The sequence below is a fragment of the Chrysochloris asiatica genome, unplaced genomic scaffold, assembly GCF_000296735.1.
Source record: "Chrysochloris asiatica unplaced genomic scaffold, ChrAsi1.0 scaffold00018, whole genome shotgun sequence".
Taxonomy (NCBI): domain Eukaryota; kingdom Metazoa; phylum Chordata; class Mammalia; order Afrosoricida; family Chrysochloridae; genus Chrysochloris; species Chrysochloris asiatica.
This window is the reverse complement of record NW_006408536.1, coordinates 5,687,142-5,708,339: the sequence shown is the minus strand read 5'-3', so window position 1 is coordinate 5,708,339 and position 21,198 is coordinate 5,687,142. Positions and strand designations below refer to the sequence as shown.

General features: G+C 39.7%; 1 pseudogene; it reads right to left on the bottom strand.

The window, feature by feature from the left end:
* Positions 1 to 1,475: 1,475 nt before the first annotated feature.
* On the bottom strand, positions 1,476 to 3,482 carry LOC102811959 (annotated as a pseudogene).
* Between the last annotated feature and the right edge of the window lie 17,716 nt (positions 3,483 to 21,198).

The following is a 21,198-nucleotide window of genomic DNA, read 5'->3' as shown; positions in this document are numbered from 1 at the left end:
GACCTGGTGATCTACTCTGGTAAAAATCACAGTCAAGGAAACCCTATAGGGTAGTTCTTCTTTGTCACATGGGATGCTATGAGGTAGATTAGACTCTCTAGCACCCAACAAGAACTGAAGCAACAATACAGTTAAAAGGCTTGGGGATTGTCTATAAATTTGGTACTTTCTTTAAGAAAAAAAAAATCAATTTATCTAACGACTATAAGGTACTACGTTTATATTTCCAAGGGTTGATAATCTAATGGATTTTCATTTATCACAAGTTACGTTTTATTCTTTTTGAGGGGAAAATGGTAATTTTTGACAGTTTCTTGTTACTTGCTCATTTCTTATTCTGATTTTTAATTTTAATTTTTTAGTATTAATACAAAGTTGTTTTATGTTCTTCACCTAGTAATTCCGATATCTGAAATCCTTGGGGATGTCTTAATCTTTTATGTATTATTTCTTTGGATCATTTTTGTAGATTGTTTCCTTATAGTTTTGATACCATCTCACAACTCTTTCGGTTTTCAGTTATTAGTGTCTAATGCATGCAATATGTTCTTCAGATAGTCTCTAAATTTAGATGGGATATGCTCAGAGACATATTTTGGATCTAAATTTAGATGGGATATGCTCAGGGGCATATTTTGGATCTTTGGACTTGTTTTCATTTTCTTCAGCTTCAGCATGAAGTTGCATATGAGCAATTGATGATGGTCTTTTCCACAGTAAGCCTCTGACTTTGTTTTGTTGTTTTTGTTGTTATTCATTGCCATTGAATGGGCTCTGACCCATAGAGACCCTGTATAAGGTTTCTGGGGAATAGTTGGTGGGTTTGAACCGCTGACCTTGTGATTCAAACTGACCTTACGGTCCAGTGCATTATCCTGCAGCGCCATATTGAGCTTCTCCATCATTTCTTTCCACAGATGTAGTCAATTTGGTTCCTTTGTATTCCATCTGGTGAGGTCCACATGTACAACAAACTGGCAGATAAGTGGTGGTACATGTATATACATGTATACATTTACATACAAGCATTGGAGTAGCAACTTACCCAATAGTATAGAGCTATTGGCATCCTAACTTCTAAAAATACCAATCTCCACTAAAAGAAACCTAGGATATTTTGAAAAATGGGTGCTTCTAGGACTGGGGCAGAGAAAGTATACGTTCAACCTGGAGCATCCTCTTGTGCCAGGAAACAAGTAAATGTGCAAAGAATGCACATGTCAACAGTACACAAATTAAATAGGCTTCTATTGACCCAGTCTGGAATTAGTACCCAAACCCCAAACCAGCCCCATTGCCATAGATTTAATTGTAATTCAGTGTCCCAGAATTATAGAGTAGAACTGCTCCATAGGCTTTTCTTCTTCTTCTTCTTTTTTTTTTTTTTTTTTTAAAGAATACCTTTTTTTATTACCATGATTTGTGAAAAGAAACAGGGCAAATGGTACAAGGAAGGGCACAGACAGTGTCCAGTTTTAAGTCCCAAATTTCTTCTTTTTGATGGGTGGTGGGAGTTGAGTGATGATGTCACCCAGGGTGTGTTCTACTGCCACCAGTGTTCTTTCATCCAAAAGTTCCATGAAAAGGAGAGGCTTATATTTCTTAGAAATTTTTAAAACGTGGGCTGCATGCCACCTGATATATGATTCATTCGTGAGAGAAGCTGGATTGTAGAGTAAGGTTGTGTCATTAGGAAGAGGCAATGACTTGTCAATGATGCAGAACATATAGGCATCATGGAGAAGGATATGCATTGGTCTCTTGGGATGAAAACTGATGTGTGTGATGGGAGTATCTCTTTGGAGCCAAAGGTGATGAAATCCCTGGTTTCATCTGGCTCCACTCTGTATACTGTTTGTCTCGGATGCTGTACTCAAATACCTGTTGATCAGAATGAGCAATAACAAGCTTGTTGGTGTTGGGAGTGATGGCAAGGACAGTCGCAGGGAAGTTGTAAGCAGGCACTATGCAGTGAGGCTTTAATTGTTTCAGGCTGTAGATGTGGACCTCAGCACTGGTATCTGATGCAGCAGCCAGCCAATTACCATCAGGACTGACTGCCAACAGACACATGGCTTCCACAGTCCCTGACTAGGGCTGGAAAGTATGCAGGTGTTTAAAACGTCCTTCTGACAGCTGGATGATATAGAGAGACCCTTGAGGTGATGCCACAAAGAGCCTGGTGGAGTCTTCAGGAAACAAAATCTCAAGGGCATGAAGGAACGCTTTAGAGGCTTATGTGGTTATGTTCATAAATCAACCGGTAAAGCAAAAACCTAGAGGCTGTAGAAGAGGCTATCCAACTTCCAACATGGGGAGATACAGCAGCAAATGATATTGTCAGGACCCTTTGTCTTGAGTTGTAGTAGATGATCTGCATTTTTAAAGAGTGGAAGGATATCTCCATTCTTTCCTGTTGCACCTGTGGCTCCCAGTCTCCAAAGTTCCAGATGATGAGCAAACTAGAAGAGGAGGAGCTGCTTCTTCTTTGAACAGGAAATGAGACAGCGATGAGGGAAGGTGATTTTTCCTAGCGCAGCGTCATAATTCTTTACTTGCACCTTCTCCATGAGAGGACGAATAACTAAGTGAATATCTGTGCCTCCAGAGAGGAGCGCCGTTGGGTTGTGGGCTACGGCACGCACGTCATGAGTATGATACTGGAAAGGCTTTGTCCGAACCCACTGTTTTGTCTTTGCTGTTGGAAGTCACAGAGACAAGCTGAAAATGGAATACGGTCCCCTCGGCTGTGCCTACCACGAAATAGTCCTCTTGATCAGATACGGCAATGGACTGCACATCAGAATTTGCAATGAGATGGCTCTTGATGAGTGTCTGAGTCCCAGAACTGCACCTTCCCCACAGAGTCCATGCTTATGACAGTGCCATCAGACAAGAAAGCCAAACCGCATATGATGCACTTCCGTTTAGATACACCCATGTATCGCCTGTTCACAATCATCTTATCAGTAGCACTCCCTGATTTGACATCAAACACACTAATGTGATCGACGGAGCCAGCTGCAATGTGGGTACGAGAGATGCCAGCTGAGACTTTTCCGACTACTTTTCTGCAGATAAAAATTTCTTTCAAACTGGCTTCTGTCTGAGGTGATTTGAAATAGTTTCACAGATCCGTCCTCACAGCCAATCAAAAGTTGAGAGCCACTGGGGCTGGACCCAAATGGGTCCTCCGAAGGCATCCATTGAATACTTGTTCAACTCCTGGAGGTCATAATTTCTCCATTGAGTCCACCACTGAAGAGTCGCTGTCCTTTTGCACAGCACAGAGCTTCTGTAGTCCGAAACTCATGACCTGGGAAAAACTCCTGAAAGTAGTTTGCTGACAAGTTATAAATTTCCACAGTGCCATCTGTTCGTGAAACAGCCAATTTGTTTGACTGGTTATTGTAAGCCACACAACGGATCCCTGATGGGACATAATTAAAGAAATGTACTCGATGGACCCTAAATTCACCCATTCCCGCAACCCGACGCTCACTACTCTCCACCCCGGGCCCCCTCCATAGGCATTTCTGGAGTGTAGTATTTACAAACGAATATTACCAGGCCTTTCTACTGGAAGGAACCCTGGTAGCGTAGCGAACTTCAAGGTCAGCAGTTCAAAACTACCGCAGGAGAAAGATGAGTCTTTCTGCTCCCGTAAAGATTTACAGCCTCGGAAACCCTGTACAGGGTCGCTAGAGTCGGAACAGACTCCACGGCACATAACCACCACTCTACTGGAAGGGGCAGGGTGGGGGTGGTTTCATGGGAGAACACCAATCTTCAGGAGGTTCGTTACTGTTGTGTATAATAGAGCTGATTCCCGTAGGTTAGTTGCTTTAGTTGTTAAGTGTCATTGAGTTGGTTCCAATTCATAGCAACCCTGTATAGGGTTTCCAAGGAGAGGCTGGTGGTTTGAACTGCCAACTTTTCAGTTAGCAGTCAGTCCAGTGCTTATGCTACATTGCCACACTAGCATTCCAAATAGTTTAGCACAAATCATTTGTGCCACCCAGGGACCTAGAATCAAGATAAACATTGGTAATGATGAAATACAGTCCATTTAATACAATAGGGAAACCTGAGACTTTACTGATTTTTTTTTTTTTTAAGTTTTTATTGTGAATTGAGTGAAAGTTTACAGGGCAGATCATCAGTTTTACATTCAACAAATCATACACCTTGTTTCATTACAATGATTATAATCCCTTCTCTGTATCATCAGATAGAAGTATTTCTATTCACTTTAGCTCTTGACTTTACTGATTTAAATAAAGAAACAAATTTAAGGTTTGATTCAGAACAAGGCACTTACATACTTTCTAAGTACCTCCTCAACAAAATACCTGTTGTTGTGTTGTTAAGTGCCATTGAGTTGGTTCCAACTCATAGTGACCCAGTATAGGCTTTCCAAGGACAACTGATGTGTTTGAACTGCCGACTTAGCAGTTAGCAGTAAGTGTTTATCCTCCAATGCCACACCAGGACTCCAAAATACAACAGACAAATTCAGACTGAGGGCTATTCTAGAAAGTAACTGACCTGAAACTGTTAAAATTGGCAAGGTCATGAAGTCAAAGGTTGGGGAACTATTTCAGACTGAAGGAGACTGAAAATATATTATAAATCATGCAACATCAATTCTGAACCTGATCCTTTTGTTTGAAAGAGCATCATTGTGACAGGTGTTAAAGTTGAATGGAGCCTGGAAATTAGGCAGTAGTCATTTCCGATGTTAAATTCCTGATTTTATGTGAAAACAAGGACATTCCCTTACATCTTTTATGTAGAGATAGAGACTAAACTTTTCGGGAATGTTGGAGACCCAGGTCAACAACTTATTCTTTAAGACTTCAGAATGAAAATGAATCTTTTCATTGCAACTTTTCTGCACATCTGAGGTTACTTCAAATACGTATATATGGGGGGGGGAAATCAATATATCATTGGCAGATGTAGTTGTTGTTGTTAATTGCTGTCAAGTTGGTTTGGATTCATAGTGACCCTGTATAGGGTTTCCAAGGAGCAGCTGGTGAGTTTGAACCACCAACCTTGTGGTTCAAACTGACCTTGTGGTCCAGTACTTTATCCTAGAACACCACACTAGATGTGGTATTTGCCTGAAATGTAGTATGAAATCTGGAAATATTGATGAAGTGATTTGATGAGAAATTGAAAGAGAATGAAAAAGCAAGTATTTATATTTTGTTAAAATCTAACATATATTCCAAGGAAACAAATAAATGGGAATATGAACACATGCATTCCATTTTTAAAAAATAAAAAAATAGATTTAATATACAGAAATTAGTTTATAGAAGACATTTTAAGAATACATGTATTGGATATATTTAAACTATTTCTGTATGTATCATGGAGTCCTGGGTGGCACAAATTATTCAGTGTCTGACTACTAACCCCAAGGTTGGTGATTCAAATTCACCCAGTGACACCGCAGAAGAAAGACTTGAAAATCTGCATTCAAAAGGCCACAGCCTTAAAAGCCCTATGGGGTAGTTCTTCTCTGCACACATGGAGTATTCAAGAGCTGGAATTGGGTAAATGTCAGTTAGTTTTATTTGTTTTCCTGGTGTAATCTACATTTTTCTGAGATTGCAAAGCCCTAAGAAAAAACATATGATCAAAATAGTGGACATGAATCAGCTCCTGTAGGAGCTCTAGTAGCATAGTAGCTAATAGGCTGCTAACTGCAAGGTCAGCAGTTAGAATCTACCAGTCGCTCCATGGGAGAAAGATGAGGCTTTCTGCTTCCATAAAGCTTTACAGTCTCTGAAACCCTATACAGGGTTGCTATGAGTCAGAACTGACTCCACTGAACATAACCACTGGCTCTCGTGGACTTAAAACATTTCCTTCCGCTTCATCCTGAACTTTCCACTCTTTTTCATTTGATCATTTCCAGCATTGTAAAACATACAATTGTCAGATTCAGAATGGCCAGTACCCATCTATTTTGGCTCACTGATGCTTAGGATATTGTGTTTATTCATTCCATTTCATTTTTGAGAAATTCCAGTTATCCTAGATTCATACTTGGAGCATCCCATGTTCTGAATATTTATGGATGCTTGCAGCTCTCTCTTGTACTTCTGAGTACATCAGCAAATGAAGGTCCCCAAAAGCTTTATTCCCACATTTGTAGAAAGAGACTGTGGAAAAATCTCCATATCATCACCCAAAACAAGGCCAGGAACAGACTGTGCAGCAGTCTATGCAGTCCCAGCGGAAGCTGAAAACAAAGAAGACTTAAAATGCTTATTGATGAAGATCAAAGTTCACAGCCTTCAGTATGGGTTGCACCTCAATTGATAAAGCAGAAATCCTTACCACTGTACCAGTAAATACCATCACAATAAATGGAGAAAAAAATTAAGTTGTCAAGAACTTCATTTTGCTTGGATCCACTATCAATACTCATGGAAACTAGTCAAGAAATCAAATGACATATTGCATTAGGCAAATCTGCTGCAAAAGACTTCTTTAAGTGTTCAAGAGGACTAAGGTGTGCCTAACCCAAGCCATGATATTTTCAATAGCTTCCTTTCAATAAGGAAGACTGTAGAAGATTTGATGCATTTGAGTTATTTATGGTTTTGGAGAAGAATATTAAAAGTACCATGCACTGCCAGAAGAACAAACAAATGTATGTTAGAAGAAGTACAGCCAGAGTGCTCTTAAGAAGCTGGCTGGTGAGACTTTGTTTCTCATATTCAGACATGCTATCAGGAGTGACCAATTCTGGAGAAGGACATCATGTTAGGTAAAGTAGAGGGCCAGCAAAAAAGAGAAAGATCCCCCAATGAGATAGATTGGTACAGTGGCAGCAGCAGTAGGCTCAAGCTTAACAATTGTGAGGATCGGCATTATTTCATTCTGTTGTGCATATGGTCTTTATTAGTGGAACCCAACTCCATGGTACCTAATAATTACAACTTCTCACAGATGTAGTTAATTATATTTCTGTGTATTCCGTCTGGTGAGGTCCATATGTATTGTCATTTTAATGTTGTTTTAAAAAGTTTTTGTTTTTGTTTTACAATGAAACAGTCATTGGTGTTGCAAAATTCTCTTACGCTATCTACAGTATTGTTTCTATCACTAAGATCATATTTTACATCTCCTGATCCTTCCTCTTTGTTTCCAACCTTTGCTTTCATATCACCAGCAATTATCAATACATTTCCAGTTTCATCATCACTGGCTTTAGTGATTGGTGCATAAACTTGAATAATAGTGGTATTAACTTGTTTTCTTTGTAGGTAGGTGTTTGGATATTATCCCATCACAGAGAGCATTATATTTCAAGATGTATCTTGGAACATTCTTTTTGATGATGCCTGCTATGCCATTCCTCTTCAATTTGTCCTCTCTGGCATAGTAAATCATGTGATTGCCAGATACAAAATGGCCAATAACAGTCAATTTCAGCTCACTAATGCCTAGGATATTGATCTTTTAATGCTCTGTTTCATTTTTGACAACTTCCAATTTTCCTAGATTCATATTTCGTACATTCCATGTTCTGATGAAACACAACGGTTTCTCCTTATTTGTAGTTGTGACCATCAGCAAGTGAAGGTCCCTAAAGCTTTACTCCACTCACTTCATCACAGTCAAGTCTACTTTGAAGAGGCAGCTCGTCCCTAGTCCTATTTTGAGTGTTTTCCAACCTGAGGGGCTCATCTTTCGGCACTTCATCTGACAATATTCTGGTAATATTCGTAATGTAGCAACAGTTGCAAAGTTGGCGCAGGATCTGAAAGTGTTTTGTTCTGTTGTACATAGGGTTGCTAAGAGTCTGGTACTGACTCGATGGCATCTAACAACAACATGAGCAACATTCATAGTGTTTCAATATCCAATATTCTGGTGGTATCTGACAGTGTTCCACTGCTATTCATCAAGTTTTCTGTGGCTAAGCATTCAGAAGTAGTCCACCTCTCCTTCTTCCTAGTCTGTCTTAGTCTGAAAGCTCAACTGAAACCTGACCCTGATGGTATTTAAAATACCAGTGGCATAGCTTCCAGCATCACAGTGACACAAAAGCCACCAAAGTAATACAAAGTGACAGATGAGCGCAGTGGAGAGGTCCCTGGAGAGTGACTTATGTTTCTTTGGTCATGAGGTGACAGCAGTGATTATCCTCCTTTTTGGCTCTAAATCCCCACAAAACCAAATCCACTGCCATTAAGTTGATTCTGACACATAGCAACTCTATAGGCCAGAGTAGGATCATCCCCTATTGTATCTGGACTGTAAATCTTTACGGGAACAGACTGCCTCATCTTTCTCCTGTGAAGTGGCCGACCTTTTGGTTTTGAACCACCGACCTTTTATTTAGCAGCTCAAATGCTTAACACACGGTGTCACCAGGGCTCCTTTGCTATTATGATCTTGTTACTGTTGCTAGGTGTCGTTATGCCAGTTCTGACTCAGTGTGGCCTTGTATAGCGTTTCTGAGGCTGTAGGATAAGCACTACTCTGTCAACCAAAAAATCAGAAGTTCAAATCCACCAGCCGTTCTGAGGGAGAAAGATGAGGCTGTCTGTTCCTGTAGAGATTTATAGCCTCAGAGACCCTATATAGTGCCGCTATGAGTTGGGACTGACTTGGCAGCACCTAACAACAAAACAACGTGGTGCCAATGTTTAATGGTCTTGACTACTAACTGAAAATGTTAAGGTTAGAATCCACTTAGAAACTCCTTGGAATAAAGAAAGACCTGCCCATTGAAACCCTATGAAGCACAGCTGTGTTCTGACACACTTGGGGTCACCATGAGTCTAAGTCAATTCAATGATAACTGTCATTTAATGAGGCAGCAACAATCTGGTCATTTCCCTCAGAAATGACTGCCATTGTGATTACCTGCCAAACACACTTGTTCACCTGTTGGTGCCTGCTTACTGATGATTTCATCATATTGGCTATTAAGTGGTGTTGGGAGTGATGATGACACAGATGAGAGTATATTACCTCCTGTCATTGGCAAAGCCACTAAGATGCCAGTTTATCATTGCAGGAGCCATGACTCACTCAATGTCTTCAGGGACATCAGAAATTGCTCTAATGACAAATCTGACTTCTTTTATAAATTCTATTTTAGGTTTTTTAAATTTGTTCTTTGATTGCAGTTACTTTATGCTGTTGTTATTGTTAAGTGCTATCAAGTTGGTTCTGACTCATAGGGCCACACCAGGACTCCCTTATGCTAAGACTTAGGTAGTAGGTAGTCCAACATTGGAAAAGAATACAATCAAAGGGCTATATTAAACTTTCCTTGCACTATTTCCTGCCTTGGATACATGGGCTTTGCCTCTGTTTTCTCTCCTTTTATTAGTGTTTTGTTTTGAATCCAAGGAAACTAACTGATAACTTACCACTGTCTATCCTTGAGATATGTGCAGATGTGATTATATCTCCAAGTTGCCAAAGCTTTGACTCAAGCATAGTCTTACCTACACCTGACTGTCATTTTAGTTCATATGCCAATGCTATCACATATGTAGTGCACTACATTATTCCTGGGGAGCATGGTGGATCTTCAGGATAAACACTGACCTGCGAACCACAAGGTCAGCGGTTCAAGTGCACCAGCTGCTCCGTGGAGGAAAGATGAGGCTTTCTGCTCCTGCAAAGATTTAAAGCCTCAGAAACCCTGTACAGGGTGGCTATGAGTCAAAATCAACTCAACAGCACTCAACTACTACTACCACCACCAAACCCCACTAGTCTATATGGCACTGTCAGTGTTAAAAGCAGAACCCTGGTATAGCTCTGTAGGATAAGCATGGGACTGCTAACCACAAGGTTGGCAGTTCAAATCCATCAGCCACTCCTCAGAAACCCTATGCAGGGTTATAATTAGTCAGAACTGACTTGAAGGCACTTAACAATAACAAGTGTTGAAAGCATCAGTGACTTTATAGAAAACCCTTACTAAATCCCAAGACCGCCTCTGTAATGCTATAACACATGCGCTGTTATTTCTAATTTTCTTCTAAAGTCTTATTTCTGCTTTTTGAAATTGTCAGGAACATATAACACAGAAAGGATCGTGACACGTGACAGTGTATCATGTATCTATGATGTAGGCTTGTGTACATACAGTCCATGAAAGTATGGTCAAAATAAATCACATATATTAAAATTACAAACAACAGAATTTTGATCTCTTTTAATTAAGACACTTTAATTGCTCTTTAAAATTGTTTTCCTTGTTGAGAAAAGTAAATTTAGACTCTTCATTTTAGTGAAGCTAAGTATCTTCTGGATTATGAAATAATTTTGAATTGAGATTTTGAAATGCATAGGTTTTAATATCTTTTGACATACTGAGTAAATGCAGATGGACAAATCAAGAGTGGTTTTTACTGCTTCAGTAAATAGCATGATCATGGAAGAAGTTAAATCTTTTAAGGAAGCAAGTTAGTAGTAATTAAAAATGTACATTAGATGAATAATACAGTTCCTTTTAAGAGAGGATCTTCATTTGTAACACTTGCTTAGACGCTAATGTATAATTTAAATTCCTTCGGGATTTTCAAATAAGGCAGGATAAATAGCATATACATTCACACCCTAAAATAAAAAGCAAAACTCATACAGCTTCATGGAGGAAAACCATTTTAAAGCAAAAGAGTAGCATTAAACATGGTAAAAGACAAATGATACTTTCAAGATTTCCAATAGAGAATATACAATAGCAGCTACTTAAGGAGATGACCAGAACATTACAACAGTCAAAATTTTGGTGACATCATCTTTTTTTTAATGAAAATTTCATTTAAAAAAATTTTAGTGAACCCTGCAATTAGTTTTAATGTTCTTTCCTCCTTTGATTTATATTCTTATTAGATTTTTCTCCTTAGATCTTAGCATAGTAGATAGATTCTAAATAATAATCTGTATGCCTGTCTATGCTACCTAAAAAATTAATAATGTTAATTTACTGGGGGGGGAATCCAAGGGTAATAAAAATTAAAATCAGGAGAATTAAGAGTTTTTTTTTTTTTTAAATAGCCTTCTTTTCTATTTTCTTTGGGATTATATGACACCAGATATGGGCTGCCCCTGGAATAGAAAGGAGACGAGCCTCCAATAAGCCCTTATCTATTTCTTAGGCATTTCCACTCTGCCCATTAAGGCATTTATGCCCTCACCCATTTCTTTCCCAAATTGGTTTTATGCTCCATTGAATTATATATTAATAATCATGCATACAGGAACTTCTCAGAGTGTAGAATTTTGCTCTCCCTCTTTAGAGGCCAATATTTGAGTCAAGGAGGTTTTGCATATTCTGGCATCAGTATAAGTTGGTCTTTGTTCCTCTCATTCCCAGCTAATTGAGTTAGCATCCTTATATTAAGTTCTGAGTAGGTTTTGAAGAACTCTTTATATCCTTTCTTGGAGGGGCTATGGGATATATTTTTGATTGCTAAGACTCCAACTGGAACACAAACCTTATAATCTGATTACAGATTATAAGGAATTTCAAATACATCGAAGTAGTTGATATCAGAAACTTCTCAGGACTAAAAGTAAATGGTTACAATAATGAGATTGTTTTACATCACTTTTCAGACAAAGTGCTTTGTAATTCCAACCACATTTCCTGTATCTGGGAATGATGTGTTGAGAGAGATAACAAATTGGTGGGAGAAAGAAAGATTGGGTTCAACTTGTAAAATCATTTTGAAAACTTTTTTCTCATTTTAAACATGTACTTCATCTGGGACACTAGAGTCCTCTATGTCCAGCGGAAGCTGCTTGTCAATAAGATATACTAATATTCTTTTTTTCATGCTCTCCATTTTAATAGATCTGATCCCAGAAATTTAGGATCTGTGGCTGGAAATGGAAGCAAAATGGAGGGTGGGGTGTGAAATAGCAGGAAGGGTGCTAGTTTCTATATTGTAAACTCCTTCTTTTGGCCAATTTTCTATGTGGTTTTTTACTGGAGTTAAAACTGCTGCAAAAAACCTCTTTTAAACACTCTAAGTGTCAAAAAGAAAAGATGTTACTTTGATGACTAAAGTGCATCTGACCCAAACCATGGTATTTTCAATGGCCTCATATGTATGTAACAGCTAGACAATGGCAAAGGAAGACCAGAGAAGACTTGAAGCATTGTAATTGTCATGGTGAAGGATAATGAATATACCATTAACTGCTAGAAGAATGAACAAATCAGTCTTGGAGGAAGAGCAGCCAGAAGGCTCCTTAGCAGTGAGGATGGCAAGATTTCATTTAGCTTACTTTAGACACATCATCAAGAAAGATCAATCTATAGAAAGGGACATCATGTATGATAAACAGAAAGGTCAGGGGAAAATGAGACAAACTTTCCATGAGATGAATTGGTACGACGCCTGCAACAATGGGCTCAAACATACCAACGACTGTGAGGTTGGTATGGTACCGGATAACGTTTCACTCTGCTATATAAAAGGTTGCCAGAGTCAGAGCTGACCTTAAGGTAACTAACAACAACAATACTTAATGTGCTTACCTCAAACACTAATTCCTAACACCAAATGTAGCCTGGGCCGAGGGGACTCTAATTATATTAACACCCACCAGATTATCTTAAAATTATTACTACCATCACTGTTGGAGCCCTAGTGAGTTACATATTGGATTGTTAGCCTCAGGGTTGGCAGTTTTAATTCGCCAACTGCTCTTTGGGAGAACGATGAGGCTTTCTGTTTCCATAGAGATTTATAACTCTGGAAACCCTATATAGGATCTCTATTCATCAGAACCTTCTCTATAGCAAACAACAAGAGCATCATTGCTGTTATACAAGGAGTCTTCCAAAAGTTCATGGAAAATGTGTATTATGAGACAACTATGCATGGATTTCTGTTGTGGTGCTGTAGGATCTCAGCATTGAACTGTGAACCACAAGGTTGGCAGTTCAAAGCCAGCAGCTGCTCCTTGGAAACCCGATGCAAGTTCGCTACAAGTCAGAATCGACTGGACAGCACTTAACAACAACATGCATGGGTTTAAAAAATGTTCACACCAAAACAAACTCCTACTAACTTGTTATCACATGTCTGAATAAGATCTAGTTTGAGGCACTAAGAAGAATAAGACATCAGTTTGAAGAGAGCCCCTATTAGATCAACATGAATTTGCTAAAACTGAAGTAAGAACAGACATCAAATTTACGGTGAACTTGAATGGAAGAATGATGAAATCATTTAAGTTCTATGAAAAGTCTATGGGGGAAAATGTTCCAAAGAAATCAAGAGTTCACAAATGAATAACTAGTTTAAAAGTGGGACGAGATGATGTTGAAGATGAAGCCATCAGCAGCAGACCACCAATGTAAGTTTGTTAGGAAACAATTAATTTTGTTTGTACTCTAATGGAAGAGGACCCACAATTAACAGCAGAACCACCAATTCACACCATAAATATCTCAATTGGCTCATCTGCCAAAATTCCAACTGAAAAATTAAAGTTGAAAACATTAGGAGAAAATAAGATAGGAGAAAACATTCTCCTCAATGAATGCCAAATTTGTTGAACCCAGATCAACTGCAGACAAGAGCAGAGCTTTCGATGGAAATTTTAAACAAGTGGGATCAAGATCCTTAAGCATGTACTTGAAGAATTGTAGCTGAAGCTGAAACAAGGCTTTACCAGGATGATCCTGAGATGAAGCATAATCAATGAGATGGAAATACTCCAGTCAAAGCAAAAGCATACCAGTCAAGAGTAAAGGTCATGGTAACAGCTTTTTTTTTTTTTTTAATGTTCAAGGCATTTTGCTTGTTGGTTTTCTGGAGAGCCAAAGAACAGCAACATCTGCTTATTATTTTTGAGAAAGTTAGCTAAAGCTTTAGCAGGAAAAAATGCCCTGGAAAGCTCCAACAGTCTTTTTCCACCATTGATAATCCTCCGGCTGATTCCTCTCATCAAGTAAAGGCAATTTTTCAAGTTTTCATGAAAAATCATTAGATATCCACTTTACAGTCTTAATTTGGCTCCTTATGACTTCTTTCTGTTTCTTAATCTTAAAGATCAGAGGTTTGAACCTACCAACAGCTCCATGGGAGGAAGATGCCGTAGTCTGTTTCCACAAAAATTGCAGTTTGGAAACCTTATGGATCAGTTCTACTCGGTCCTGTAGGGTTGTTAAGAGATGTAATTGTCTCGACGGAAGTAAGTTTGATTTGTTGGGTTTTGGCTTACCATTATTATAGTTCTGTGGTAAAATAACTTGTTCTCCATTCGTAATTGTTATTCTCTGGAGTGCTGGGAATAGGAGAATATGCCAATCTACCAGGACTATGAACTGATTGTTCTGAGTTCGGCCTTCTGCTAAGAATTATATCTCCATCCCAGAATCAGAACCCACATTTTACCAAATCCCCAAGTGATTCGTATTCTAATTCAGCATATCTGGGATGGAAACACAAATTGTAAGCAGAGAGCTGAACTGGGATGTACCAGTGCACAACCCTGCAATCAACAAAATGCTCCCTGAAAATGATATATACATTAGGTCCTGTACAGATTTTTAAAAATCACTCCTTCAGTTTATAAAGTTGCAGTACAATCTAAAGCTAAGGTGTGAGTTACTTTCTTCCTCCATCTCATTTTTGTGAACCTTCTTCTGTTGTTGTTATTGCCCTTGAGCTGGTTCCGAGTCATAGCGACCCTGTATAGGGTTTCTAAGGGTTTCTAAGGCTTTCAGTCTTTGTGGGAACAGAAAGTCTCGTCTTTCTCCATGGAGCAGCCAGTGGGCTATCACTTGTGGTTTGAGGTCCAGCACTTATCCTACAGAACCACTGTGCTCCCCTGTGAACCATCAATTGCTTAAATATCCACTTTACTAACATTTGATAATTGAATGCTACTTAATTTGGGCTCATACTTTCTTCATATTGCCTTGATGATAGGACTGATGTTATAACTTTATATAATTATGTTGTTGTTGTGACGTGCCATGGAGTGGGTTCCGACTCAAAGTGAAGCTGTGTAGGGTTTCTGAGGAGCAGCTGTTGGGTTTGAACTGCCAACCTTGTAGTTCAAAGTCCAGTGCTGATCCTACAATGCCACGTAGAAGATATTATTTTAATAGTAAAATATGTTCTATTCCTACAGCCAGATAAGAAAGCGGTTAAGATGTTTGAGGAAAATCATGGAAAGACAGTTAAATAAGAGCTTCTAAGAAAGCTATCCAACTATGCCTACTATATGCCTTTATAGCTAATATTTTAATAAGTTCAGAAATACTACACAAATAAATACGATATTAACTTTATCTGTGAGGGAAAGTCAAAAAAGTATTTCTACAAAATTATAGAAACCTTGATTAAACAAATTACCAAAATGTGAAGGTCTTCTTTCTCACCATATCCTCCATCTAGGTCTAGACACCCCCAGAAAGTGATGTTTCCTGCGCCGGACTACAAAGTTGTTTGAACCGCAAGATTGGCAGTTCAAGCTCATCAGCCGCTCCTCAGAAACTCTATACAGGGTTGCTGTGGGTTGGAACCGGCTCAACCACAATTAACAACAACAGCAACCGTCCTCTGAATAATTCTGTGTGCTTTGCTTTACACCACCTTAAAATGGAATTTTAGGCATTCTTGAAGGAAACAAAAGAAAAAGTCTGAGTTGGCAAGATCAGGGCTGTAGGATGGATGGGGTGAGGTTTCCCAATGAAATTCTCCCAGGACAGCCTTGCTACTCTCAAAGAATGAGCAGGTGCATAGTCATGATGGGGAAAAAAAGTGGGGGTGCAATTTTCTTTGTCTTTGTCTTTCCACTGCATTTTCAATTTTCTTAAAACTTATTCACAATAAGCCCCATGCAATCATTCTGTGTCTTTTGAAAAAGGCTATCAAGTGAACCCTTTTGGTATCCTCAAAACAGTCCTATAACCTTCTGAGATGACCTCTCTGCTTTGACTGGACTTTGCTTCCTGTATCATATTGGCAAATCCAAGACTCATCCCCAGTTAGGATTTGTTCCATAAAATCTTCTTCAATAGCTTTGATCTTGCTCAAAAGACTGATGGAAAAATCAGCTCTTTAAACTAGCTAATCTTCATGCGATGCTTTTGGCAAAAAGCTAGCTGATCTTCACAAAATGCTTTTGGCACCCAGTGAGCTGAAAGCATGCTGAGACAAAGATATTTGCTTAAAATTGAAAATGTTGAACCATGTGAGATTCCAATTTCAGTAGCTATAGCCTCAATGGTAATTCTAGGGTCTTCTTTCACCAGTTTTTGGACTTCAGCTGCAGTGTCTTCATTCGTTAGTCAAGGTTGACAATCTTCTCTCTTTTGGCTCAACTTTGAGATCTTCCCAACCTTCCTGAAAAAGGATTGATCCATTTAAAAACTGTGTTTTATGTGGTGCAGCATTCCTATAAATTTGTTGCAAAGTTTCAACAATTTGGGAGGATGTCCATTTGAGTTTTGTTAAAACTTTGATATTATGCCTGACCTCAAAACTGTTTTGTTCCAGGGTTCAAAAAGCATATATTTTTAAAGGCACCCAAAGGAGACTAAAACAAGCACATTATTGAGGCCTTGTCTATAGTCATCCACTGATCTCAGAAACATGCTTAAACATGTTTTTCTTGGAATAAACCCATGCACATAGGAACTGAAACCCTTGTAACAATACTTCCAGCCTTACCATCCTATGCTTGGTAAAAAACCGAAGCAAACTCATTGTTGTCAAGTTGATTCTGACTCGTGGTGACCTCATGTGTTAGAGAGTAGAACTGAACTCCATAGAATTGTCTTTGGGGTCATTTTTATGGTAGCAGATGGTCAGGCCTTTCCTCCATGGTGATGCTGAGTGGGCTCGAACAACTAACCTTAAGGTTAGCAGCCAATGGCAAACCATTGTACCACCCAGGGACCTTAGTAATAAAAACAGTTTAAGGTTTCCTTCTCTATGGGTTCACCCACCAGTCTTTACTTACTTGATTTTGGTTCCCTAGCCACTGTGGTGAGGACTCTATGAGATCAACAGACCTGTTTTAGATCCATGATCGTTGTGGTTGTTAAGTGTATTCAAGTCAGTTCTGATTCCTAGCGACCCTATATAGGGTTTCTGAGGTGCTTCTGGTGGGTTTGAACCACTGACCTCGAGGTTAGTTCTCCAGATCCAGGATTAGGAGGGTCTAAGATAGGTGTTACTAGAGTCCTGGTGTGGCAGTACTGAACTTCAAGGTCAGTTTGAAGCACAAGGTTGTTGGTTCAAACCCACCAACTGCTCCTTGGAAACCCTATACAGGGTCGCTATGAGTCAGAACTGACTTGACAGTATTTAAAAACAACAACAACAAAATAAGTGCTATAGGATCAGCACTGGACTGCTAACTGCAAGGTTGGCAGTTCACACTTACCAGCTGCTCCTTGGAAACCCCATACAAGCTTGTTATGGGCTAGAACTGACTTGATGGTACTTAACAACAACAACAACAAATACAAAAATAGCAATAGAACTAGACTGCGAACCACAAGGTCAGCAGTTCAAGCCTACCAGCCACTCTGTTGCAATAAGATGAGGTGTTCTGCTCCTGTAAGATGTAAAAAGCTTCAAGAATCCTACACAGGGCTTCTATGAGTCGGAACCCACTCGAGGGCACTTAACAGCAGTCCACATAGGCCAATGGCAAGAATTACAGAGAGAAGAGTCAATGGAAGATGTTTGACCTTATAGTTCTCCATTTCTAAAGAGATTTTTCTAGCGGTAAATATTTCTACTTTTTTCATTCTGTTGTTGTTGTTAAGCGCTGTCACTTGGTTCTGACTCATAGGGTTTAGGAAGAGTGGCTGGAGAGTTTGAACCACTGACCTTGTGGTTAGCAATCCAGTGCTTATCCTAAAGTGCCACACCAGGGACCTCTCATTGTTGTTGCTGTTAAGTGCTGTCGAGTCAGTTCCGACCCATAGCGATCCTGTATAGGGTTTCCAAAGAGTTGCTGGTGAGCTTGAATTGCCAACGTTTTTGTTCAAACAGCTTTGCAGTCTGGTGCATTAACCCATAGCGCCACACCAAGACTCTACTTCTTATTAAGGTGGGGGAGGGGGCGGGGAGAGAAAGGAAAGTATGAAGCAGGCAGGAAGTAAGGTCAATAATACTATACAGAAATCAGATAATAGTGTATAAGCATGAAACGGAACTACTAAATCATCTTCTCCCTGACTCTCTCCCACACTTGGTTTTTTTCTAAAAGCCAGAAGATTAAAAGCTGTGATTAAAAGTCTTATTCTCATGTGTAAAAAGAAAGGTGATACATTTAAAAGTACATTATAAATGTTCAAATTCATTGCAAATATAAAGTATTCTTAGTATATTTTAGAACATATACTAAGAATATATAAATATAATATTTTATATTTTAGGTGTTTTTAGAAAACTATAAAGGTTTTTTGGGTACAATGTAAGTCATCATAAAAGGTTTGTTGTTGTTGTTGCTAAGTGCCATCAAGTCGGTTCCGACCCATAGTGACCCTATATATGGTTTTCAAGCAGTGGCTGGAGAGTTTCAAGCACCGACCTTGCAGTTCAAACTGATGACCTTGCAGTCGAATGCATACCCTACAGTGTCACACAGGACTCCTATAAAAGAAGGTATGATGATACTGTTGAAGAATGTGAGCAAACTTCTTAAGGATAGGTCTCAAGGTGCAAAATGGTTACATTGTCAACTACTAGCTGAAAGGTTGGTGGTTCAAACCCACCCAGAGATGTCTTGGAATACAGGCCTGGAGATCTACTTCTGAAAGGTCACAACCTTGACTTTCAAAGGTGACAACCTTGAAAACCCTGTGGAGCAGTTCTACTCTGACATATGGGATCACGATGCACAAGAAAAAACTCAATGGCAAATAACAGAACATAGAATTGCGAAATCAAGTATATAGCATTATTGATTAAATGTCATTTCTATCTTTAGAAAAGAACCCTGGTGGGACAATGGTTAAGCATTTGGCTGCTAACCAAAATATTGATGATTCAAACCCACCAGCTAGCTGCTCCTTGGGAGAAAGATGAGGCAGTCTTCTTCTGTAAGATTTACAGCCTTGGAAACCATATAGGACAGTTCTCCTTTGTCCTATAGGGTTGCTATGAGTTGGAAACTGCCGGGGACCCACCTCGACATAGGAACTTGGTTCACAAGGTGGGGATATCTGGCAGCTGTAGAACTATAGAGAGACACACACAAGGGGCACCAAGAGAGAGACAGAGACACCCCGAAACCAGAGTGGATGCATTACTGGTGTCCGGCAGATCCGGCGTGGTGAACATATTCGCCATGAGGGCAGTAAGATTCCTCATAGCAAACATCTAGCTATGCAGGCAGTACGTTCCCCTTGCTAGCTGGTCAGCCACGCATGCCTAGTCAGCCGTATAACACGCCCTCCACGCTGTAATGCACACCTGGGTCAGCCTGCACCTCCGTTTTATTTAGGGGAGGTACTTTACACAAAGCTGGGCGGGACTAAGACAAGGTACAGCTAACATACATAATTCTCCAGACATTCAGGCAGCTTTACATTGCACTTCGCAGGTTGGAATCTCACGACCTCAAATTGGTTTCTCAAGCTTAATTAACATACCTTTTAGCACCTAGCCTCAAATGGGGGAAGGAAAAGGAGGATTGAGAGGATTCCCATTGTGCTGGCTGCCCAGCCCAGGTTCTCCAGGAAAAGAGGCGCCTGGGTGAATGGCCTGCACCTGGAAACACTTTAAGATGGCAGTCCTTTTGTTCTCAGAACAGAGACCGGGGAGCCACCCAATTTACTTTGAATGAATTCTCTGAGGGAAGAACTTTGCCTGTTTGGAATTTTACAGTCTCGGCTTTTAGGAGGCTTTTACATTTATCTGTGGATATCAGGGCTTCATGTCTGCATTTAATGTCAGAATCGACTCCATGGTACTTAACAACAACAACAAGTCTCTTGGAGTCCTGGTGTGGCGCTGTAGGTTAATGCACTGGACAACAAAGTTGTTTGAACCACAAAGTTGGTGGTTCAAGCTCACCAGCTGCTCCTTGGAAGCCCTATACTGGGTCACTATGGGTTGGAACTTACTCCACGGCACTTAACAACAACAACAGTCTCTTGGAAAGTATATACATAAACACTTGATTAGGAAAAACCCCACCACCTGCCTTTCTTTGTGTTACCCGAACTGTTGTTGATGTTAGGTGGCATCAGTTGCTTCTGACTCATGACAACCTCATGCACAACAAAATGAAACATTGCCCCAGTCTTTCACCATCCTCACAATTGTTGTTACACTTGAACCCATTGCTGCTGCCTTTGTGCCAATCCATCTCGTTGGGGGTCTTCCTCTTTTTCGCCGCCCCTTCACTTTATCAAGCCTGTTGACCTTCTCCAAGGACTAGTCCCTCCTGATAACGTAGCCAAAGTATGAGAGGCAAAATCTAGCCATGCTCACTTCTAAGGAACATTCTGGACCACAAGGTTGGTTTGAACCTGAAGGTCAGTGGTTAAAACTTACCAACCGTTCTTTTGAAACCCTATACAGGGGCACTATGAATCAGAAATGACTCCACAGCACTCAACAACAACAATATTGTTTTTAATCCAAAGAGAGAGAGAGCAAGCAAGCACTGAAGAAAGAAAGATTTTTACTTCAAAATATTGGTGGGCTGAAAAGTCCAAAATGCCCAGGTAAGGCAGCAGACTGGAGACTTCTGCAGGCTCAAGTCCCAAGATCCAGAGACAAAGCAGTAGAAAGATTACAGAGTAGAGAGAACAAATTCTGCCAGCATATTGATTTATAGCCTAGAGACAGAGTGTATCCTAAGGCAACGTCCTTTGCAAAGGATTGATTGATTGTTTTATATTCAGTTAGATTATGGAAAATGATTGCATTACATTACATTGTGAAACAGCAACTAGTTTAGTGTTTGGTCAAAACACTGAGAACTAGAGCCTATTCAAGTGGAACATAAAATCAGCTTATATATTTGTTGCTTTTAAATGCTGTGGAGTCAGTTCTGACTCACAGCAACCCTGTACAGGGTTTCTGAGGATCGGCTGGTGAGCTTAAACTGCCTACCTTGTGGTTCAAACTGACCTTGCAGTTCAGTGCTTTATCCCACCAGGACTCTTTGATATATATATACATTTGTGGTGTGGCACAAGGTCCGCAGTTC